We start from the raw sequence: 25,332 nt of genomic DNA on the forward strand, positions 1-25,332 counted from the left end.
TGCTCAGTTACATAACTAAATATATATGTGTATGGTGTGCACATGTATAAATATATGCATATATATTTATACGTGCGCGCACACACACATATATATCTATATCTATATATATATATCATTGTAGATAAAGACTGTTCAGATTAGGAGTCCTACTTCCAATTAGCAAGAGAGGAAAAGAGAACGAGGTGATCCTGATGTCTTGTTTCAACAAAAGATAACCTATCAACCTTTTTCTGTTATTTTTCTCTGTGCTTTTTAGTAGTTTGAAAATAGCAGTCTGGGAGTAAAGTGATATTATATGTGATTTTCCCCTCCATCATATTCTGCCCGCCTTGTAGTGTCACTTGAAAAGCTGTTCTGAATTTGAAGTTTGGTTTTACTTGGCTTTTAATTGATTTTCATCTAAGGTTCTGATGAAAGGAAATTGGTTTTCAGAAGCAAGATTTTAACACTATTTATCTGGCCTTTGGAATGGGAGTATTTGTTTTGCTCATAAGTCCTGAAGTCCCTAGATGGGCAAAGTATGAAGATTGTTCTAACACATCTTGTTATTCTGTCTTTAATCTTCCATAAATGAGAAATGGATCCAGTCTCTTTAGTTACTAAGATACCATGATTGTTCTTTTTCCTTACAAATACAGCTCATCTTCGTTATTTTTCATCTGCAAAGATATTAAAGTTTGGATAGGTACAGAAAGGTGTGGCCCAAAGTGGAATAAGGCAGGCAGGATATACATTAGAAATTCATTTCATTTCGTTTTATTATTGATACAAGGTATGTCCCCAAAGTTTTAACATCTTCCTAGAGGAGTTTTTGAGAATTTATCACCCAAGGTTGACTGACATGCTTTTAGTGCCTAGTTGAATTGGACCAATGTCTGACAAATCTCGTAAGCATTTGTCCTGTGCAGTAATTTCTAGTCCAAGCAAAGTGCCGTATTTTTTGCTCCATAAGACGCACCTTCTCCCACTGGAGCCTTGGCAGCGCCTGCAGCTCAGTAAGCCTGCCTCCAAAGGCAGCAGCAGCAGCAAAACTGAACTCATCGGCATTCCTGGTGGCTGCACCAACCGCCGCCGCCGCTCTTTTCAATGAGCCTCATTCTCCAGCCTCAACATCTATCTCCCTGGGCGGTAGCACCTCTCTCTCTCTCTCTCTCTCTCGCCTGGCATTAAGCTCAGCAGCTCCCCAGGAGAGAGGACACTGGGGAAGGGGGGTGGAGAGAGAGAGAGAGAGAGAGAGAGAGAGAGAGAGAGAGAGAGAGCTTGTCTAGATCAGGCGTTGTTAATTTGTTTACTGCCCTCCATCCAAAGATCACAACATAAAAATGCAAAACAAAAACAGAGCAAAAGTGAAGGTTGCCACCTCGCCTTGCAAACAAAACCCAAAAGTGTTGCCTGCCAGCCTTGCTTGCTCATCCAAGGGATAAAGAGACCTGTTTTCTCTACTTCTGGGCAACATCTCCCTCAGAGCCTTCAGACACACATGGGCATCTGGCAGCTAAGCCTCAGGGTATTGCTTGGCGGGAGCTCCCCGTCCCAGTTTGACAGAGCGCATGAGGGAGAAAGTTCCCCCTCTGCGCTGGCTCCTGGCTGCTCTCATGCAAGTCACAGAGTCTCTTGGATGGCGGGAACTCTAAAGAGTGTTCTAAAGCCTTCTTCCCCTGCCTTACATGGGCGGGGGACGCTCACATGGGCGCCACCATTAGGATGCTCACACGGGCGACATGCCACTCCCCCACTGCTCCAGGAACCAAAGTCCCCAGCTCCACCGCTGCCAGGGACCACACATTCGCTCCATAAGACACACAGACATTTCCCCTTCCTTTTTAGAATGAAAAAAGTATGTCTTATGGAGTGAAAAATACGGTACAATAATATGTAAAAGAAGAGACAAAGAGGAAATACTTAGATAGATTTTAAATGTATCCCTTTCTCAACCAAATTTTGCTGAGACTGTATTCCTAAGCATGCTTATGTGGAAATAAATTCCATGGAAATCGGTGGGACCTATTCTACGTAACAGAATTACAGTGACAGAATTACTAACGTCTGTGGACTTTATGAGACACTCCTCCATGCTAGACAGCTTTATTCTTATTTATTTAATACTTAAAGCTTCACTGTTCCTTAGCGTGAAAACGTTTGTTTTACTGTCTATAATCTATCTGGGATGAAGTGGCATGGTTAGGGGATATTGTCAGATTTCTAGGTAGCCACAGTTTGTATATGATTGTTTTAAGATCCTAACCAGTTACAATGAGACAGCCTATACATATGATAAATATTACAATATCACGACAATATTTTCAAAGATGACATTGTTTCAACATTAACTTTTAAAAAAATGGTTATTGGCACAAGTGAAAGGATATATACTGTTCTTATAAATTATTTAAGCAATTTAGATGCTGCCCCTGTCACCAGTCAATAAATGCACGACATCCCAGTTCTAAACAAGCTGAAGGGAAGAAACTTTATCCCCACTGGGCTCTGAACTAAGGAAAATGTGTTTAAGATTGAGATTATAAATGTTGACTCACATTTTAGTAATCCACAAACTAAAGGCAAAAAATAGCTGCATCAGAATGAAAAGAGAAAGATCAGGAAGTGCACAAAAGTATATGACAGTGTCTTTTGGAAGAACATTATCTTCACTGAGTACAAAGATAATGTTCTTTAATTCACTTTAAGCAATATCTCAACTTTCTTCACATGAGGAGAAAAGGTAGTTGTCAATAACAGAGGGGGGAAAGAATACGATAAAATACCCTAATAATAAATTTAATTGAGGTGTCAAAAGAGGGACAAGTATTTGGAAAAGTGATGGGGAAGCAGTTTAGAATCAGTATTTTTTATAATAATAATAATTTATTATATTCAATGTCCCCCTAATGTACTATCTCTACAGTGAAAATCTGTATTAAAATATCAATATATAGTAATCTGATGCTCAATCACAAATGAAAAACGCCCATCAGAAATTATGACATGGTTCAGACATTTACTAGGCAAGAATAGGCTTTGATTGGAGGAAGAGTAATTCAACACCCCTGCCCACACAACTGAAATAATATATATTGTGTATGCTCCATGCAGACTTTTATGTGCAGCTGATCCATTAATGTGATTTTACCAGTCTCCTGTCCTAGCAATGGAGCACCTGAATCACATGTTTCTTCCAGTGAATGGTGCAGAACAGAGACACTTGCACCACTTCACCCCATGAAAGCTGTTGCCACCTGTAAATGTCTGAATTAGGTAAATTAGATTTATGAAATTTAAATTGAGTGACAAGCTATCTAAATACAGATTTGATTTGTTAAAGAGCAATTCTAGAACTTGAATTATTTCCAGAGATTCAAGTTATGTTCCTGTGTCTGTAGCTTTGTACATTTAGCTACACACAATGCCTAAAAAGATGTAGTTTTGAATTAAGTTTTGCTATTGCCTTCTGGGTTTTCCAAAACTAAAGTAATACAAAAGGGGTATTAAGTTAGATGGTATCTATCCATGGGTACAAGCATAGTTTAGAGAGATGCAATCCAAAAGCTTTCTAGGGATGTTGTGTGGATACAGAGCTCCACTCATATGTAGAGCGCACCCAGGTACTGAAGATAATGGAGCATCACCAAATCTGTCTGTCCTTACTGGCACCAATGATTCAGACCACTCTTGCAATTATATTTATTTCTACATAGGTGGATTAAGCCACAAGGATTACTGTTAAAAAAACTAAAATTCAAAATTATATGGTTTTATATTTTCCCTTCTAACATGTATAAACATACAAGATCCATGTTATAGTCCCAGTCTAACAAAGAGTGGTAGTTGGGGCTTAAGCACACCTAGTTTTGTTAGATTACAGCTCCTTGGTTAAAAAAAATTCAATATAATTGGCAGTATACAAAAATTCCATATAGTTGTTTTCTAGCTTTACCAAATCCTAGTTTCTTTACTTTACAAACTTTATTGCTTATTGCCAAAGGTCACCACAATCCAAAAGTCCTAATAATTCATGGCTCCAGTGTTTGTTTTGGCACTGAATTAATTCTATAAAACAATTCATGTTGTATTTTTTTTTTGTTATGTTTTAAATATATTTGCACTGAACTTAACTGAACTTCCATGTATTTAATTACTAAAGGGCTCAATAACAGCACTAAAATAATCTTCCTTTTTATATTCTTTAAAATAGTCACTGAAAGCTTTGGATATATGAAGAATAGAAAACCCAGGTCGAGCCTTGTTTCTTTGCTGAGAAATGGGGAAAACCCTGGTTTGCATATAAGGTAAATGATGCTATTATTCTCTGGCCACAGGAGTTATTTCACATACTGCTGCCCATTTCAAGCCAGGTGGTGTTCAGGTTATAGAGAATGGACAGTTTAAAGCTATGTCCTCACAGAACATAACCACAGTGCAAGCCTAACCATGTCTACTCAGAAGTCCTATTGAGTTCAATGGGGCTTACTCCCAGGTAAGTGGGAGTAGGATTGGCACCTTGGTGCTTTATTGCATATTACAGTGTACTATATGGGAAAAGAGGATGACTTGCATTCCTGCTTTTTGCTACGTGTTTTCTTGTCTGAAAACATGCTCGTTCTCTTTTCAGGTTGGGTAACATGTACAGGTGCATTGCTCTCTGTCTCATTTTAGATCATTCCAAATTGTAATAAGCAGTGCCAAGGGGAAAAAAAGAGGGGTCCTGTGATATACAGAGTTCTTGCATTTTTCTGCCATACTTTCTCCACCATACTGTTTCCCTTTACCCCAAATTTTACCCGGCAGTAGTGATGATAAAGGCTGTGGAATATAGTCTGCTGTAGTGTTCAGGGGTCTAATCAAATCTGCAGCAAGTAGCCTTTCTCATTGCCTCCACCAGGTAAATTTAATGGCAAATGTAAGGAGATCTGGGGTGAGGCCAAACAAATTACAAGCTGAATACAAACACTGATGGCTTTTGTTCTGCTTATAATTAGATTGAAAATTCTGAACTGTGGTTCCCAAGACCAAGTTTTCGAGATTTCTAGTTAGCATGCCCTGGGCCTCTGATGGTGGCATGATGTGTTACAGTCACGTAGACTAGCACACAGGGCAAGGAGCCAAAGGCTGTTTGGCAGTGACTGTAGGTAGTAGGTGAATTGAACTTAAACTGGATTTGGCATTTGGTATCTGAAAACGGATCAATTTAGGAACACCATTTGTATGGCTTTTTAAAGAGGACACTGTCATTTACTTTTGATGCAAAAAAAATCATTTCACAAAAGCATTTTAGAAAGCTTAAAGTTTAGATTAGGTATCAAAATAGCATTTAAAATTTCACAAGCAGTGCTGTTTACCCAAGAACTGGACCTGTCCTGACAAAAACTAGAAAATAAAATGTTTGGGTTCCCCGCCCCCCCATTTTCACACTAGTTCCCTACACCAATTATAGGAAGTGGCAAATGGCAGTAAAGGAAGATAAATAATACGAACATATTTGAGAATAGAAAAGAACTTGTAATTAGCTAAATCAGAAATAAGTTCTACAACATAAATTAAAAGCTTGTTTTTTTCAATTCTGTCATAACATCACAGATATTAAATTACTCATAGAAGTAGTGTGCTTGTCACGGGGGTTGCGGAATATAAGTTACCCATAAAAACTAGGGCCATTTTTGCATCTATTAGAACATCTTTGATAATACATGAGAACGGCAGACAAGAGTAGTAACCGGCCACCACCTTCAGAACATAAAGCAAACTCCTGTTTTGAGTGACTGTAGTTAAGTTTTTGTTCTCACTGTTTCTGTTCTCTTTCCCTCATCCAATGAAAGGAATCTGTATTTAAGTTTAAAAGCTCTCCTGAAGCTCCCAATTTCCCTTCAAGAAAAAGTGTTTGCTTCTAGCATCACCTGTATGCCATTTCCCATTAGGAAGCTGCTTCATATCAGGTCTGACTTTTTGCCTCTTGAGTGGCAGTGGTTGTGCATGGTCTCAGGCAAAGAACAGCCTTTCCTATAACCTACAACCTAATACCAGAGATTGAAACTGGGACCTTCTGCATGCAAAGCATGTGCTCTACCACTGAGCTATGGCTCCTCTCTTGTGTCTGGTTCTTGCAGTGGCACCTTTATGAAATAGCCGGATAGGAAAGTGGGGGGGGGGACATTTTTAGAAAGAGGGAGCAGAGGAGCACTGCAGTGTGTGCTATCCATTAAATGAGTATTTATCCCAACTCCATCTACTGATGGGAGTCTTAACTTTTGCTTCATAAGGTTGTCCTAAAATACTTGTACTGTAATAAAGTACCCAAGAAGTTAGTGAGATTAAACAGAATATTATTTGGGAAGCAATTATATTGCAGCCTTATGTAGGATTGCTGCCTTAAAACAAACAGACAAAATCTTTAAAGAGGGAGTGTGTTATTTTTTTATACCTATGTTGAATATATATTATTTTTAAATGTTCATTCATTTGTATGAAATGCTGCACATTTTGTTTTAGAACTGTGTGATAGTATGTGGGACAGCAAGGGTTATCTGTGAAGAGGCCACCAGCTGGAAAGTATTAGTGCTACTATTATAGTAACTGCTATCTATTTGCACTGCACTGTGCCTGTTGGATGTCAGTCAACTAACTTAAACAATAAGTTAAACAATTCAGTTGTATTGGTGTTATCTTGATTTTAATTTTGCAATCTAAATCCCTAGTTTGGTCATATGTTGTTTATCAGTTGCTTTATCTGAATGTAGGCTTCACAATGCGAGCAAAAGACTACTGGCCAAATTTGACATGCCAGTGTCATGTCTGCATATGTTATCATATATCTCTCCAATCACATAGAAAGCAGATGAAGAGGGACCAATATAAAGGGGCATTTAGCTAAGGAGCCCCACAGGACAGGTCTGTTTTTAGTAATACAGATCTGCCAAATTAGTTCATTTGGCTCTAACTATCATTTGCAATAGACTTGAAGAGAATGGTCCATTTTCCTACTTTTCCATTCTTTTTACTTATGATCTGGAACAAGTATTGTACATTTTAGCACATTTCTTTTTTTGCAATAGAAACATTGCAACAGAAATATAATCCTAGAATACTACATTTAAAAAAAAATACTGGTCTCCAATATTTAAAAAAGGGCCAAAGCTTGCCTTTAGTTCACATTATTAGAATTATACTATGTTGAAAGCAAGGTATTACCAGTGACAGAATTTGGTTTGCTATCTTTCTGCTAATTATTGCAAAAAGATCTATGTATAGCCATGCAATTGCACCATGGTAATAATTAGACATTGCAGCAAATTACAGATTATCCTTAAATTTGGGTGAAACAATGAAGCAACTAGTCTTACAATAGTACCAGCAGCAATGGAGACTGTTTGCAACTGAGTTATGCAATGTAGGAGAAGAATGGTGATAGTTTTCAGCCTCTTATGTGGTTAGTGCATTGATGATTTCCACCTAAACCAGTATTGCAAAAATGCTTTCCCAGAGGGCTCATAATTTACCAGCTACTAACAAAACAAGTATAGCACTTTGAATACTGTACAATTATCCTACTCTGTTCTTTAGTCAGGTGTATATCAGAATACTACTTCTAAGAAAGGGGGGGCGGGTTCATAAGAAGTACATGCTATTTATATCATCACTTTCTTTTCTAATGTTGAGTTATTTCCCCCATCTCTAAGATATAGCATTATACAGTGTTTGACAGCAAACTGTGATCTTCATGAATAATTATAGCAGATGTGTATTTTGTTGAAACTTGACATGCTTTCCCCAGTTCTATTTTATAAACTGACTGGTCTTCTTTATGTAAGTTATAACTGAGTAAGAGCCTTTGTACTTAAAGGGGAGCATTGATTAAAATCTTGATTATGTAGAATCACTTCAATTGTAAAATGCTTGTGACCATGAAACCACACCTTTAAACAGTTACCCTGCCTACCACTCCTCCGGCTGTTACCAAAAAAAGTGATCTGCAGAAGTGTGATCCTTTTGCTTTGCACAGAGGACTCTCCAGGGGTCTTTTGAACAAAATGAAAGGGCAAGAATCACCATTCTTCCCTCTCTTGCATCACTTATAACTATAAAGAAGGTGATGATCCTTTCCTTTGTGTTGTGCTATGCTCCTGGGAAGTACAGTAAAAAGATACCTGCTGTCCCCATTCTGTTGCCTTGAAACATGAGGCAGATAAGATTTAGGAGCACTATCTACACCTTGTCTCTTACCAGAGAAGGAAGAGGAGCAGCAGTGGCAGGCAGGTGCACAGGCTGGCAAACTGAATTGTGAGAACTTGTGCTCAGGTCCTCCACAAGCAGTAGCAGCACTTGTGGTATGATCATGACATACACACAAACACTCTTCTAGCTGGCTTGGTACCCTCTGCCCTCCTTTCATATTCATATGAGGTGCTAATTGCTGCAGCCATTAAAGGGAGTCTAAGTCAATGAGCTAGAAGTGTGTCAGAAGCAGCAGATCCCACCATTCCTGCCTAGAGAAGCAGCCAGGTGGTCCAACAAATCAACTACCTGCTGCCTTATCCTATGCTTTTTACTAGGAGAAGAAATGCCACTAAGGCCAATGGAGCTTCTTCCAAGTAAGTGTGCATAATACTGTAGCACTGACTTGGCAGAAAACCTATTGCACTTAGTGGGACTTTCCCTCTACCCCATTCTGGCTGCGGGAAAGCAGTTCACAGTTTGTGCCCTCCTCAATCTAGACATTTTGTCTCCCGCCACAAGGCTCTCTTTCCTTCTCTAACTCTATAGTCAATAAAGAATAATATTTTTTTTGTAGCAACACCTCAAGTATTACACAAAAGGGGGTGAGAATTGAAATGGGGTACAGTGTGCTGAGAGGTCCAAAGAGATGTGGTACAGCTGGAGTAGACCACGTTCCACAAATTCTGAATTACCAGCCAGAGCATTAACTGTAGGCATCTAGCGACTCCATGCTGCATTATAGATACATAGATATTAACACCTTTGTGTACTTTTTACAGCAACTAATCCATTTCTATAGGATAAATGCATACATCTTGTTTGCCCACATAAGTTCCAGGTAAATTCTAAGAATTGGCATTAGATTTTGCCCATTATACATTCATGTGTTAACATGCTTGCACTGTACTGTTCACACAACTCATGTGGAGAGTGCCCAATGCAACATTATATCACTTACTTCTACAATCTGGTAATATCAGAAATGCTAGGTCAAAAGCCAGTAAGGGACTTCAAGCACAGAAATAGAATGATATTTCAGGGTCACCTTCAACAAAGATGAGAGTTGAGAATGAACAGTCTGATGCTACTGCTGGAATTAGTAACTATGAGGCACATTTTTCAGTTTATAACCTGCTATTGATCAGATCATTCCCCATTTCATGTAATATACAATGAATAGTGGCGGTGCATGTGCACATGCACACACTATGTCTTGTCTATCAGCAGCTAATGCTCTTGAAACCAATGTGGCCTTTGTCAGTGTCTTTCCAAGGATGAATGTTCCAATTTAGCAGACCAATATTATCAAACGAAGACAAAAGTGGTTAACTTTTTAATTATCTCAAACCTACTCTCTGTGCATTTGAGAACTTGCTCCCCACACTTGCACTATTCTTGATTATTAAGTGGGTTAGATAAGCAGCCTTTTTTTTTTAGAAGCATGGTGGCTCTGAAATTGTTTCAACTGGTTTCTTTGCTCCAAAATTCTTTTGCTTCATTGACGATTTTTGATGTAGGTTTCTTTTCCCCTCACCTCACAAAACCGTGAAAGGTTTTTTGTGTGTGTGCGCGTTGGTAGTATTTTCCCTTCCTTCTTTAAATATGAAAATGAATGCAACAAATTGTGTATTCATTTGGGAAAGAGGTTTTTGTGTGTGTTAATAATTGTACATTGTCGTTTCATAATCAAAATGTTAGTGACCATAAATGTATTTCTTTTTCTTTTTCAGTGTTTTTAAATAAAATAGTACTAGTGACTAGAAGACAAGTTGCTATTTAGCTCTGCTTAGTTAAGTACATTACACTACAATACAGTATTTCTGAAAACTATAACATAAGTAAACAATATGTACATCTCTGTATCAATATATAACACATTCAAATATATCTATGTATACACCTCCACACACACCCGTATATACACTACACATGCAGTATATTCATTTGTACTTTTGATTCACATTTATTACTCACCATTCACCTGCTGCAGTTAACTTGAGTCATGTAATAATTAGCAACTAAACCTAGATTCATTTTTATATTATCAGTTTCTGTATTGTTTTCAAAGATTTTTTTTTTTAATTCCTTAGCCAAACATTATAGGAGAGTTTAGGGTTTGTTTGGTTTGGAGGTTTTTTAAAGCAACACAGTATTCTTATAAACCAAATTTTATTATTTCATGCCTCAGGTGGTCAGGGAAGCAGAACAAATAAAAACAATAACTTATTTCTGCAAATAACAGATTCACAATGCAATCCTATGTATGCTTATCAGAAACAAGTCCCAATGAATTCAGCAGGGCTTACTTTCAGGTTTGTATGCATATGGGTGCAGCATTAATTTGGGTTCCATATGCAAAATGTACAGCAAGCTTCCCTCTTCCACTACTGATGCAGTTGTAAAACATCAGGCCATTTTTTCCCAGAGTAAAGAGGGGGAAGCTATTGACTACTCTTCGTTCACTAGAACTCTACTTAATGCCCACCGACCCTTTTCAGATTAGTTAAATTTTACCTGCTCGGACTGGAAGAGGTACAGTAATATTTATTGGTTAACATAACCATAGAACTGCAGAATTGTAGTGTTGGAAGGTGATGTAGGATGCAGGAATCTTGTACTACAGCATTTCTGCCCAATAGTCATCCAGCCTTATCTCCAGCATAGATTGTTTCTAATAACAATTTAGATCCAACACTTTGCTTAGTAGCCTCAAACAGATAAAATTAAGGTTTTGTTCATTATTTTCTATATGTGTTGCTTCCCATCCTAGCAACATTACAGAAATATATTTCTAGCCTGAGGTTTGGACATTTCTTATTGTACCAAGTATATTTCATGAGTAAATAGCAAGAGTAAGTTCAAGAGCAATTGCAGGAAGTGTTTCGACTCTTTTCATTTTCCCCCTCTGGCACAGTCAGATCAACAGATAGGCTCAAACTTCATGGTATGGTTTTATGTGTGTTTTGAGGTGCATGAATTTGAAGCAGGGCATTTTAATTTTGGCTAGACCCATTTTAATGAATTTGACTCCATCGTCTGTATGCTGTATTAAGTCAGGCTCAGAAATGGCCACTTCAGTGCTATTCTTCAATAAGAATTGCCCTAACCATATATACAGGTATCCAAACTGAGAAGTTTCACCAAAATGTTTATTTTTCTTTTAGACAACAAATAACTAGCATAGAGGTATGTATGTGGTCAGACAGACTAGTAAAAAATTTCTGTAGGCTAGTATTTGTATGAATTTACATGCTGTATTCAAAATGTTATTTCTATATAGCTCTCAAAACAGAGTGCAGAATCAGATAATTGTCATATTTCAATGCAAACACCCAGGCCTTCCGTTGGCTTCTAAATTATTGTCACAGAGTGCTTTCTTAACTACCTTTGATGCCTGTTTAAAGAACCACATTCCCTGCCCTTCCTTTAACATACTTGCATTGTCATCATTTAACCGTTGTAGAGAGGGATTATTGGCTAATGCTTTCTCGTGGCATCATTACTGCCTTTCAAAATTCATATTTTTTTCTGTAGAGCTTCTGTCCTTATTTTACATGTATAATAGATTGCTGCTTGCAATTCTTATGTAAAGATTTGTCTCACAAACCAAAAGGTACCAAATTTGTACATATTTCCCAATAGAAGTTGCATTTTCATATTACAGTGTGTTTGGGAGGCAATTGTGTAGAAGAAAGTGAAACTAACAAAATAACTGGTGAAAACTACTTTTACAAACATGTCTACCATAGTTAGTGGTTATTCTAAAGTTTTGCTTTTCACGGAAGTATTTTATTATTTCTGGTTTATTTTCTGATTTATATGTATGTACACATAGAATCTAGGATAAGCTAGGAAACCATTTAAACCAACCCCCCTCTATTACTTTTTGCTCTAAATACAATGCAGGCTTTAGGGATTTGTTTAGTTCCTGGTTTGACACTAATTTGTATACCACCAAGTCAGAGTTCAGACAATTCTTTCTTAGCACATCACTCATTCATTTCCTTCCCATTGATCCATTCATTTTCATGGATGAAATGTATGTTTTAAGTTTGCATTCCTGTGAAGTAGGCATCTTTGTTCCTTTCCTCTTAAGAAAAGTTATATAATATTTTGGATATTAACATATTCATTCAAAATAATATTGACGACAGAGTTTTTGCATTCACACAACCTCTTCTTTCCGCTCATTAACACTAAGAAGTCCTGAAAGGAAATAACATTTCTTCAATTCCCACCCCCAATAGGTGATTGAATATGGATCTCTTAGGCTGTGCATGTCCACCCATACTTTTGTGTGATGCAGTATGTGTGATTGATTCATCATAAAAATGGGATGGAGAGGTCACCGTAGCAAAATGAATGCCTGTGTGGAATTCTACATATTGTAGGGCACTCATGGGATTTCTATGCTTTGTTACCACTAAAAGGTAACAGTGGAAGATCTTCACTGAGGTTTATTTAGACATTTTTTTTGTCTAAAGCCAACCTTTTCATTATTAATCAGAAAAAAGAAAAAAGAAATTTCTTTCTTGTATTTTGCTGCAATAGGCTTGTGATTAATTTTTCTTCTTTTAAACAGAAATAGAGTGCCACTCAAATATCATGAAGTCACCATGGTCACAGATAGTTTAGTATATTGAAATGAAAAACCATTTGATAATTTCTGATTCAATAGGTTAATTAGGTGCTGAATGTTTAAACTTCTCTGCCTTTGAATATGGATCTTTACTGTGTGACCCCATGAAGCTGGAAAGTTCCCTGTAAAAATAGATGTCAGTTTTACTCAAAAAGTAATATTGCTGACTTCTATTTTATAAAACAAATCATATAAAACAAAGTAATGGTGATAATTCTATTAGGGATTTTAAATAATTACAATAATAAGCCTTAATATTTTACTCTCTCGACATCCAAAACGTTTGAAAACCAAGACCCAGTTTCCAATTGGCTACAGGAAGCTCCTGAAGCCAATCGGAAGCTGTGTTGGACATTCAGGTTCCAAAGAACATTCGCAAACCGGAACACTCACTTCTGGGTTTGCGGCGTTTGAGAGCCAAAACGTTCGAGTTGCAAGGCATTCGTCAACCAAGGTATGACTGTATAACAAGAAAAATATTCCTTCAGCTTCGGGGATTTTGACTAGGGTTCTTTCTACTCATTTATAGTGTTAAGATTAAGTCTAGAGAGCTTTATCAGTCATACATTCCTTTAAAACTCACTTAAGAGAGAAAAAGGTCTGGAGGAAATTATACACCTTCATTTCTCAGCCAAATCCATCATTATTCCCACATTGATTTGATTGCCAATATTTTAATTACCATCCTAATTAAGAAAAAAACCTATCTATCCTAAATTCTGAAATAAATGTAAGACAATTTTATATGCTTTAAGTATGTACTCAGGGATTTTAAAAAGTTTTAAAACAGGCAACATAAGATCCCTTTAAAAACCATCCATAAATAACTAAATTGACGATTTGCAGAGTGAATTTATCTCAGAGCTCAAATCACTGCTTAATTATGCTAAGGAGATGACGCTTTTTCCTGTCTGATAAAATAAAACATAATAATGGCATATCCCATTACACAAGGCAAGTAAGAAAGGAGCATGTGAATCTCAATACAGCATTGTGCCTCTGCTATTATCAGTTTAGGTCCACAGAGTTCCACACAGGTAGGCTGCGAAAAACCTGCACTCCTGAAGAATGGAAAACCTCTCAGAAGAATTCTGATTAGGAATGAAAAATCTGAAGGACTCCTCTGTACTAATAATGGAAGCCCTTTAAGCACATACCTGGGAATCTTTCCACTGTAAACTAATGGTCAGCAGATTGCAGCCCTAAAATTATTATTGCAAAGTCAATTGCTCAAAAGTACTCTTGAAATAATATTCTGACATTGAATCAAATAGGCTTATCCTGAATAGACTTCTTCCATATCTTAAGTAACTTAAGGTTCTCAGCACCAAGGATTTCTGATATATTAATCCAGGTGTAGCCAGCCTTTTTGACCCAAGGGGCACATTCACCCTTGCCCAATCTGCCACATGCCCGCAAAGGGTGTGACCAAAAGTTTCATACACACACAGAAGACAGACAGATGCACATCCATAAAGATCAGTTAAGAAGGGTAGTTACTGCCCTCTCGCCATTCAAATGATTAACCAGGGAGGGTGATTTGCAGTCTGTTTTAAGAATATTTATCATTTTTACCATTGCTGTCAAAATCAGTGGAGTCTTAAGGGACCAGGCACCACTTGCAACACAGGATGAGACCCCTGAACTTGGCGTTAGCAAAACCTGCTTTACGTTTCCTGCTTCTTTTTTTGCAGTAGCAGAATACAGTACAGGACACATTTGAAAATGTCCAAAATCCAGCTTTCATTCTTCCAGCTCAGATTTCTTTCTTCCTTATTTCTGTGCCAACAATTCTTTTAAAAATGTTTTCTCCATTAAGGAGGAATAGATTACGTTAAATTTCCCAGTTGTCTTGAGAGGGAAAAAATCAAGAGCAACTTCTGGTTGATTTCAGGATGGGGGGTGGGAATGAATTTGAAATAGATATCCTGCAATAAGCCTTTATATAATTCATCAGTAGATTAGATAGGAATGGGGAGAATCATCTTTTCTTTTCAAGTCTTCTCTTATTTCTTGATTGTTCACCAATACAGCTTGTTCTTCTATAACTTTAAAGTATCCTTTTCACATTTGAGCATATGAGTTTTAGCAACTTACTGAAACAATCTTCAAACTATAGCTCTTTCATGTGCTTTTAAAAATTATGAGCTGTTGATGATTAACAAAATGTAAAATCCCATAAGATTTCTAATTTCATTGAAGCAAAGGGGGAACAAGCACAAATTTAATTAGGACCTTCTTATCTACTAGTACATCTTAATTTAGATTGCATTGTTGTTTTCCTTTTGATTTTGTTGTTTTCCTATATAGTAAAATAATTTACACTCCTGGCACTATTATCCTAAAAAGGGGCCTTGGAAAAAGGTGTGCATTTAGGCCAAACTTCATTATTTGTTATATGCATCGTTTGCACAACACTAGGATCCAGGAAGGTGCCCAGAATGGATCAGGGCCATGGGGAATGTAGAAAGATGGTTCAACGCTGTCCTCCTGCCCTGCAATCCCAACAAAAATCCCCTCAGCTGTTCTTTGCCCCAGGGCAGAAGTTTCTGTTTGCACCAATAGCAGCTTCCCTTCTAGAGAAAGTGCTTTGGGGTTTTTTGGGGGGTGGTCTGCAACACAGGAAGATCCACCTCCATCCTGATCCACACCTAGGGCTCCCTTCTATTCTTTAAAAAAATGCATGTGCAAACCATGCATTTAACTAATGTGTAGATTTTGCTGCAAGAGATCTATAAGCAAGGTTCATTTTTACTGGTTTGTTTTAGGACATCTACTAAGAGTTGCTATTTTAAGGGATTGTTTGCACTGTAGAACCGGCACTGTTAAAATTGTATTTGGGGAACAGAAAAGCTATATATCTTATTTGCAATCTTAAATGCCCATTGCAAAGGAGCCATCTAACAAAACCACTACTGAACTTTGCTTTAGCCACTCAGCTCCCCCATCCATGTGGCACTCCTTTATAGTGTCTCATTAGGCTTTGCATATTTTCCATCTTTGAAGTAAGCTTCTTTTAAAAACACAACAGAAAGAAGATGGAATGAAGACCATGAATTGAGTAGAAATAAACAAAGATGTATGGTGATGTGGTTGGGAGACAGCAACTCCTGCTTTAGTTCTGAGTGCTTGTAATACTTGGAAGAAGTGAGCATTTTCCTTACTTTTGGATAAGGCTTTTTATTTTTGCACTAAGACTGCATTGTATTGCACTACTGAAATGTATTTATGGGATCAAGAAGGCCTATGCAGGGGTCATGTAAAGGAGAAAGAAAGAGCAGAAAAATAAGTAGGAGCAAGCATCTGCAACTGATTCAGATAAAATTACTCCATCACAATCTGTATTTATAGACACTTTTCTAAAAGCTTATCTAAAAGATAAGTCTCATAGGACTGAAGTGGAAATATGGCATAGAAACGTAAGAATTATCCTGCAGAAAGTAGCTTCCAAGTGGTAATTGTTTATAAATGGTTTCCGTTTAAGAACACTTAAAATTGCTTTTGATATATAGTTAGCATTGTAGAAGTGGAAGAATCTAAAGGCTAGTTAGGCCAGTCTCTTGCCCAAAGGCAGAACTAGCCAACCATCAGCATCTCATAGATCCTCCTATGCAATGTAGACCACAGGGTGCCACAAGCAGAGAGAAGGTGCTTTCATGGCGGCTAGCTTCAGATAACTCAGCAAATCACTCTGTAGGGAAAGGGGGAAATGTCCCAGGGTCACTGGTCAGACTCACTTGGCTGAAAATTTCTTGTCTGCTTCAGGCAGAGTACAGTGGTGCCTCGCAAGACGAAAATAATCCGTTCCGCGAGTCTCTTCGCCTAGCGGTTTTTTCGTCTTGTGAAGCAACCCTATTAGCGGATTAGCGCTTTTAGCGGATTAGCGGCTATTAAAGGCTTAGCGGCTAAAAGGCTATTAGCGGCTTAGAAAAAGGGGGGGAGCGGGGAAAAATCGGAACACTCGCAAGACGTTTTCGTCTTGCGAAGCAAGCCCATAGGGAAATTCGTCTTGCGAAGCAGCTCAAAAACGGAAAACCCTTTCGTCTAGCAGGTTTTCCGTCTTGCGAGGCATTCGTCTTGCGGGGCACCACTGTACAAATAAGCACTTAGTAACCAAGTTGAATGTAACATCCTACGAAGTGAGAATTTTCATCATGCATCAATGTAGGGAAGTTGGAGTAGTAAATTTCTATTCACCAGATGTTGTTAGGTTCCTAGAAATGGCTGGCTTATACTTATTATCATTTGCTAAATGGTCACCTATATTCACTTCAGGAAGGGGGAAATATCAAGATCTTTCCCGTCCCAATAACACTACTGAGGCATTAGACTTGTAGAAACAGTCCTCAATTAAAAACAATAGCATAGCTTATCATAAAAAGTTAACAAAGTAAGGGTATGATGCATCCCCATACAAGTACCTTTGCTAGGATCAATCATCCATTTCACACTTCCACATGGTTATCTTTGCTCCTTTCTGGATAAGAATTGGAGCCTAAATGTATCAAATGAGAAAATAACCAACGGAACAGAGTTGTAACATTAAATTATAAACATACTTGACACTGAATTAGAGACATATTGACCAAGAAGCAGAGGAAGGAAATGGTCTGGATTTTTGTGCCATCTTGCAATACTTTTATTTTACAGACAATCCTCAGAGGCATCCTTGAATCTCTTTTCGAAAAGCAGTGAGCTAGCCAGTGTTTAAATTATGTAATCCTTCAGGAAGGCCATGACCTGGCTATCAGGTTTAATCGGCTTGTTGGACTGGAATCAACAATATATGACTTAGACTTGGTTATTGGTGTTAATCATTCCTTTGGAAGAATTAAATTTCTCTCTCTTATTACTGCATTGTGACTCCATAAACTCTGAAATGGGAAGCACTGATTTTATGCAGTCCAGTGGGGAAGTAGTTGCAGCCTCTGGCAAAGTGTGCATTACAATCTACGTTACTGAGAAGAATTGGATTTGCTTGTGTGTGTGTTTTTTGATATACAGTGGCCCTCTATAAATCTTACCTTTAAAACCAGACTAATCAGTGCAGTATTTCAGCTCTAAGGAATTAGATCCAAGCCTGATGTGTTCCTTTTTGCAAACCTACATGTTAATTGTATATTTCCTTTTCCAGCTAGCTTATGAGCAGTTTTTTTCCACCCTGAACTGTGTGATGCAGTTTTGTTCTTGTTATCATGCATCGATTTGATACACGGGGACAAAAATGTCATTTCCCAAACATTTCAAAGTAACAAAAACTGCAGAATGAATACTGCAGGGGGAGCATAAATCTGTCCAACTAGTCTTCTTTAAACAATAATTTTCTACTGATAGGCTGTTGTATAGTTTACTAAACGCCTTTAGTACTGTCTTAACAGCAATGAAGAAGTGTCTGAAGTCCATTTTTAAAAAGCTGATGCTAGTAAAACAGCACTGCTTTTCAGCCCAGACTATTCCCTTGTGCTGATTTTGTTCCGCCTTAAAGAAGGTCCACGGTTGGTAGGCAGCAGTGCTTCTGAATGCCAGTTGCTGGAAAACCACAAGAGGTGATGGTGCTCTTACACTTGAATCCTGCTTGTGGGTTTCCTACAAGCAACTGCTCTGCCACTCTGAGGACAAGATACTGGACCAGATGAATCATTGGTCTAATCCAGCAGGCTCTTCTTATGTCAGGCTATCTTACCTGCTCACAGTGTTTAGTGCAGACTTCGCTTGAATAGTTATCTTGCAATAGTCCTTATCTTCATGGCCCTCAAAGCTGTCCTTAAATCCCCAAGGATTTTGAATGTATCAAGGAATCTAAAATCTTTTTGATCTCCAGATCTCTTCATTTTTATTTTCCATTGAAGCGGCACATTTTAAGTTGTCAGTGGGTGCCATTTGCTATTTTAAAGAAGTGGCCATATTTGAATTTTGACTGAATTGTCACAAACCTGAAATTGTAGCAGAAGCCAGGCTCAGTGTACCAGGAGTTTATAGATATATATGGTCCAACGTGATATTGCCCTTGAATATGTTTATTCAAATTACTCTATTTGTTCTAGTTTCACAGAGGTAGGGTAGTATAAATCTACTGGTAAAATATTTCCTATTTTTGTTATTTGTGTTAATATGTAATTCTACTGTAGACCAAAAAAGAACTTTATTTTAATTTAAAAAGCTAAAAGGCCAGTGAGTAAAAAGTGAAAATCTGAAACAATAAATGAGCAGAAAGCAGGGGATCAGTGGTTAACTATGCTGAAATAGAAATAAATAGCCTTACCCATTTCTTAACCAATGCTTACAAATCATCCAGTTTTAGATAGCTTTCTTAGCTCATTGTTGCTAAGTTTGTATGGTGGTTTTTGTTTTTTTGGCTTGGCATTTGCACATTGTATTGTTTAAATTACCTGATTTTATAGCATTGTATCTTTATAAATCTGGGGTTTTCTTTTTGAAGGATGAGTGGCAAGGTCTTTGGAGGTGGGGGAAGATGCACTGGAAAATATTTAATTTTTAGAGAGGAAAATGCACAGTTTTGCAAGGAAGAGGCTAAACCACCTCCCTTTATTCACTCACAAGCATCTAAAGCACTACAGCTAGAAATAGAAACCCACAGTTTGGACATGTTTGTTGGTCCTTGTTGGTCCAATCTACTTGGTGCACTTGTTCCCGGAGGTTTGCAGTGTCAGTCCCAGCATGTGCTCCAATAAGAACCAGAAAGGTGTTTTTGTTTTTTTTAAAAATAAAACTAAAAATCAAAAACAGCATTAAAAATGATGAGTTACATGAGCTGGTACAAAACAGATTATATGTCTTTGCAGTCATACTTTTTAATATTATCAGTTTTACTGCAGCCATTTTAATAACAGTAGGATACAGTGCAGTATTACAATAATATCCACAAAATGTTTCTAGGTCCAGGTAAAACCTGTTGAATAAACAAATTCCATAGTTTTTGTTTTTTAAAAATCAAATACCAATTGTCCCGCTACCAACTGGTATTACTTGACTTTAATTTGAGATTCTGTCCTTAATGGAAAATGGACTTCCTCATATTTGACTACTGTGATCCAGAAAAGATCCCTTGCTTCTTGCACTTTGAGGGTATATGGAGACACCCTCGCAATTGTTTAAAATATGGCTACAAAGTTTTTAGTAAGTGAAATATTTAAAATCAGCCTGTTTTCCCTGTATACTATTAACCTTGAATACCCTTTTTCTTGCTTTCTCTCTCAGTCAAGTACAGTGGAGTTGTTAAGACTTGTTGAAATAATATATAAATACCTATTTTGAAAGACAAGACAGTTTTCCACTCATGTCACTGTATCTGGGTCCTATTAATGGTTTCACAGCCCATTGGCTCACAAATATCTTTTGTTTAATCATCAGATTTATTAATTTTTATTTGTTCTTGTAAGAATATGTGGAACAGAATGGGGACATTGGCTGTTCTTTAACTTCACAATCTTAATAGTTGGTTTATATCTTCCATGTTTTATGCAAAAATTAAATCAATAAATATTTGTGCCCTAGGTTGAAGGTTACATGTTTAGGAAAGCACCAAAATGGTTGGAATTTTTTCTACATTTTTGTGAAGACTCTTTTTGGAAAGGAAGGGTACATATTTTTGTTGTGTAATATTTTCTATTTTTGAACGCATTTTCTTGGTACAAGACTGTTTTGTGGATTTTTTTGGTGAAAACATTATTTAAAAAAAGAAAAGAAAGAAAAAATAATTGAAAAGTTTGCCCTTAAGGATATGCTGCAGTCTTGAGTTTAAAACAAATGTGTTAAAGTTGGGGGGTTGTATTGTTGTTTTCTTTTGTAATTGTTACAAGAAGTTTGTATCCACTGCTGTTTATTTTGTTTCAGATGAGTAAGTAAAGGGATTGTTCTTGTTTTATTTTTTTTAAGGTTATTTATGAAATGTCTAAAACACTGGACTGTGACTTTGTGTACTACCCCTGTGTTCTCATCAAGCTGTTGGCAATCTCATTTCCCCTCCTTCCACCTTAAGGCAGACTAAGGTGAACGTAACAACAGATGTAAGGGAAACAAATGAACCTTCAATTCAAAGTCTGAGGGGAGAAAACCAAAGGTCAAAAGAGTTTCCTACATCTGCTGTACATAATCACCCCAGATGTCTTTCATCTCCTTCCTAGTTTAAAGTTTGAAATGAGAAGGTGCTTTCCATGATGGATTCACACCACTGCATGTCCAAAGGTCCGCTAAGGAGGGCCATGATTTCTGGTAAAGTCCACTAAGACATTATTGCCAGACATGCCATCCAAATTCCCAGGCATTATGTTGTCCAACAACATAATAAAAGGAGGCACCATTCAGATTTTCATTGGCAATCTGTGACTGATGGGAGCAGTAGCAATGACTGCTTTGAAATGCTTATTTTCTGATTACAGAAAGTATAGATGCTAAACCCAAGGGTGGTCGATAATTTCTACATGCATTGTCAATCGTTGAAGAAAGCAGCGAGAATGCTTAAACTAGGAAGACTAAAGCTGTGATCGAAATGCTTTTTGGGTAGGAAGGAAGGGAAGAGGGAGACGCCAACAGTCATAACACCATAAACACCATAAACTGGAGATATGTAACTGGGCTATGTTCAAGGCCAAGCAACATCTTTTCCATTCTTGACATAGAACACTGCCAAATCCTGAGCATGTCAGGCAAATAGAAAGCTAAAGAGTGGTCTTCATTTTCGCCTTCACTTCCCTTTCTTCTCCCCTCTTTGACTCTTTCAGTCTCTTGCCATTGTTCCACTCGCTCCAGAACTCTTCTGTGAGCATCCTGCTCCAATGAGCACTTTCCCACCTTCCAGCAAAGCATTCCTTGTTTTCCAAACCTGAGTTCAGCCAAGACTGAGTAAATCATGTGCCTTCTTTTCCTGCTTTATAATAGAACTAGCCTCCTGACCGTCTTTTAAGTTACACGTAAAAAAAAAAAAAAGACATAGGAGGCTGTAAAAAAAAAAGTGTCCAGTAAAATGATTTATGGAATCTGTGGCAATTAACTCCCTGTTTGTATCCATGTCTAGGTCTTCCCAGAGAAACATTTCCCATAATCCCTGTGCACACAACTTATCCAAAACTAACACTAAAGGGCTTGAGGCATTTTTGCCCCCATTTCCACTGTAGCCCAGTGAAAATTCCTACTATGAGTTCACACTTTTTGCCCAGATTGTGGCCTTATTAAGACTTGTAACACTAAAAGTGGCAGTTCTGCTGTTGCCCATATTTTGTGGTGTTTTCATTAAAATATTTTTTACCCACAACTTATTCTGGGGTTTAGCCTAGAGATCAATTATATTTAGACATTATAATTTTGTGCTTCCCGTATTATAATCCAATCCAGTTCAGTCCAGAGCCTTGCTGCCTCTTTGCTTTCCTCACATACTCTTCTGCTGCACTCTATGCTTTCCTGGTCATCTCATGTGTTTGTGAATGGGTAAGGAAAGCCAAAGGAAGACCCTGGTGATCAGGGAATGGTCTGAGAGAAGACAATTTAGATCTCATATCACTATGGACCTTAGAGGTGGAAGGGTTTATTAGCTGCCTAAGTAATTAAGAGCTGAATGCTGCAAATTTAACATATGATCCCCATATCAGAAATGGGGGTGGTGATAATTTAATTGTGGCTTAATGGACAATCTGATATCACAGCTTCTCCTATGCAATAACTTAGAAACTCATAAGGAGTTCCAGTAGTAAGAAAAGTTACTTTAATCCCATATTATTTTAATAATTAAAAGTATCCATGTATTCCTTGTTTGACTGTATGGGTGCATGTGTGTAGAGACAAAGGGTGCTGATCTGGAGCTCTTTGGTGCTGATAAGAGAAAAAATTAAATTCCTTTTCCAGAACCTGTTTTTGACACATGCGAAATAGAAGAATTAACTATATAACATGCAATATCTCAGCGCTGAGAAAAAGAGGGTGCTGAGATTTCTACAGTGCCTTATTCCTAATAGATGTTGGCACATAAGCACCCAGGTCCTCTTTTAAATCTAAGTCAGATTCCAAGTTATCACATCGGCACAGATGAAAGGGGAGAAGTGACTGGAGCTCTGAACAAACTATTCTAGCCAGATGGGCAGGTTGTTGTTGCTGTTGTTGTTAGTCCAAATTCATTCTATTAAAAAAGTCAAAATGCCAAAATTCAAAACAAATCCCTTCCACCTTTTCGTGTCACTCATGGTGTTGCTATATTGGAAAAGGCATTAATTGTCTGAGAACATCTGCCTATTTGATCTTACTATTACCCATTCACTATTGGCGTTTCTAAATCTACACAAGTCAGACATTTTTCGCTTCTGAAGTGTTTTCCAAAGGGCACATAAATGCCCAATTTATTTCATGTTAAATGCACTTTAAAAAAAAAAGTTGGAGACTGTTTCAAATGCACAGGGGAAAGATAGTGCACTAATGTCTGAACCCAGTTCACTTTATCTCCAGTTATAATATACTCTCATGTGTGATGGGGTTACAGATATGTATTCACACATACACACAAAGCCGGAAGTGTGAGAGGAGATTAGCCTCCCTTTTCACAGCTACAAAACCAGATTTTTCACAAACACAGAAGCAGCAGAGGAATAATAGTTGGACTCTTGAAACAGATCACAAATACAAACAGCTACTTGCAAGTAACTTGGTCCTTTCTGTATGTACAATAACTACAGTAGGAACGGATTGTAACCGGAAGAAAAAGGAACGGTGCTAAATGAAAGCAACTGAATGATTGGGCAAAAACTATTACAATCTAAACGACACAGTTCAGGTTCTGCACTTTTTGATTAAGTTTTTTTGTTCACTGACCCACCCAACAAAAAAATAACAAAACCTGTAACAAAAAGCCCCTGTTTATGGAAGATGTCAGAAATCTCTTAACTTTTGGCCTTGCTCTCAATCACTATGTGCAAAAATCTGTACATTTCTGAACTAAATGTAGTTGTTTGTTTTTTTAAAAAAAAAACCTTTTTGAAGCACCTTAATGTGGCTTCCCATTCCAAGAGTGGTAGCCACCCTTTTTCCTTTGAGCACCTTATTGATGTGTTATGCTATCTGCTGTCTTTCTGTTACCTGTTAGCTGAATGGCTGGCTGTTAACATATACAAATGTGTGCAGAAGCAAGGTATGACTTGCGTGTGGCCAGAGAATTCCACACATACAAGCCATCATACAAGACAATACACTTGCACACATGCAAACACACAACAGTGATATTTCTATTAAGTGAACTTCTACCCATGTTTTCCCATTCCTTGGTCCAGCATTTTGAAGGGTTGACTATATATAATGTATGATTCCAGTGCTGATTTCAAAACTTGCCCTATCTTTCTGCTTTTTTAGTATGCTTTTTTAAAGCATTAGAATTTCTCTATGTTTGAGGACTGGATAATTCATACATTGGACAAAGAAATGTCCCCAAAATCATTAGTAACTGAGTGAATGGGAAAAACTACGTTGAAGACTAATCCTGCAGTCTTTACATAAATTAAAACAATGATTTCCAAATGTAAAGGCTTCAAGACAAGATCCCTTTTGAGCAAAGATACTTCTCCTGGAGATACTAGTTCCTGCCTAATCCAAAGTGTGTTGTAGTGGCTGTAAGTGTACTTATACATAAACACAAAAACACACCCTTATACAGTGCGACATGGTTTAAGAAAATGAGACGAGCAGGTCAAAAGTTTTGAGGGAATACTGAGTTCCTTTTTTTTCTCTCATTTTACTCTGTAAATGGTATGTCAGTTATAAAGCAAGTAAACTGAGAATTGTTTTTAAAAACCTTGCATACGCCTTTTCTATCAAGTGCTTTAAAATATAGAATAACTACACACATCCTGCCAGTTTTTTCTTACAGTGAGAGTATCCTTACCTGCCATTTAATATTAGCCTCGTATTTTTCTCACGTATATTTACCTGTGACTTGTATTTGTTATTTAAAACAGAAAAAAGGAAAAAAATAAAATTAACTGTAGCGCTTCATTATACTATATTATTATTATTGTGACATTTTGGAATACTGTGAAGTTTTATCTCTTGCATATACTTTATACGGAAGTATTACGCCTTAAAGATACGGAAATAAATTTTACAAGGTTTCTGTTTTGTGTGGAAGAGTAATCGATGTTGCTAAGAATGATGTTTGTTATTTTGGGTTTTTCTTTTTTCTTTTTTTTAATGTTACCAGCACTTTTTTTGTAAGTTTCACTTTCTGAGGTATTGTACAAGTTCACACTGTTTGTGAAGTTTGAATATGAAGGAATAATTAAAAAGAAAGAAAGAAATTGCTGTCTTTGTTGTTTTACTATTGTACTGGCTCACATGAAAACTTTCCTGTGGATATATTATGTATGGAACACTGTAGAGTGTAGAAGACCACGACCTTCAGTATAATCTCAGCCTTTCCTTACATCAGAGGACAGAGTTTGGAGCCACTTCTGATCTTTGCTCTTGGACCTAGAAGCCCCAACTCATAC

General features: G+C 37.4%; 1 protein-coding gene and 1 long non-coding RNA gene across 16 annotated transcripts in view; one reads left to right on the forward strand and one right to left on the reverse strand.

Moving 5' to 3' along the window:
* The window catches only part of ZBTB20 (zinc finger and BTB domain containing 20), a 511,117-nt gene extending 485,977 nt beyond the window's left edge, over positions 1-25,140 (forward strand). For 13 of the 14 annotated variants that reach the window (XM_082221566.1, XM_082221567.1, XM_082221564.1 and 10 more), the window contains one exon: positions 20,366-25,140. The gene's annotated coding sequence lies outside the window, so the exon portion shown is untranslated. Of the gene's footprint in view, positions 1-4,195; positions 16,620-20,365 lie in introns of those variants that run through there. The other variant, XM_082221563.1, reaches the window with a different exon arrangement.
* Positions 1-25,332, reverse strand: part of LOC309531865 — a 134,981-nt gene that overhangs the window by 73,758 nt on the left and 35,891 nt on the right. The gene's annotated exons all lie outside the window — the stretch shown is intronic.

This window comes from Podarcis vaucheri (assembly GCF_965113315.1).
Source record: "Podarcis vaucheri genome assembly, chromosome: 4".
NCBI lineage: Eukaryota > Metazoa > Chordata > Lepidosauria > Squamata > Lacertidae > Podarcis > Podarcis vaucheri.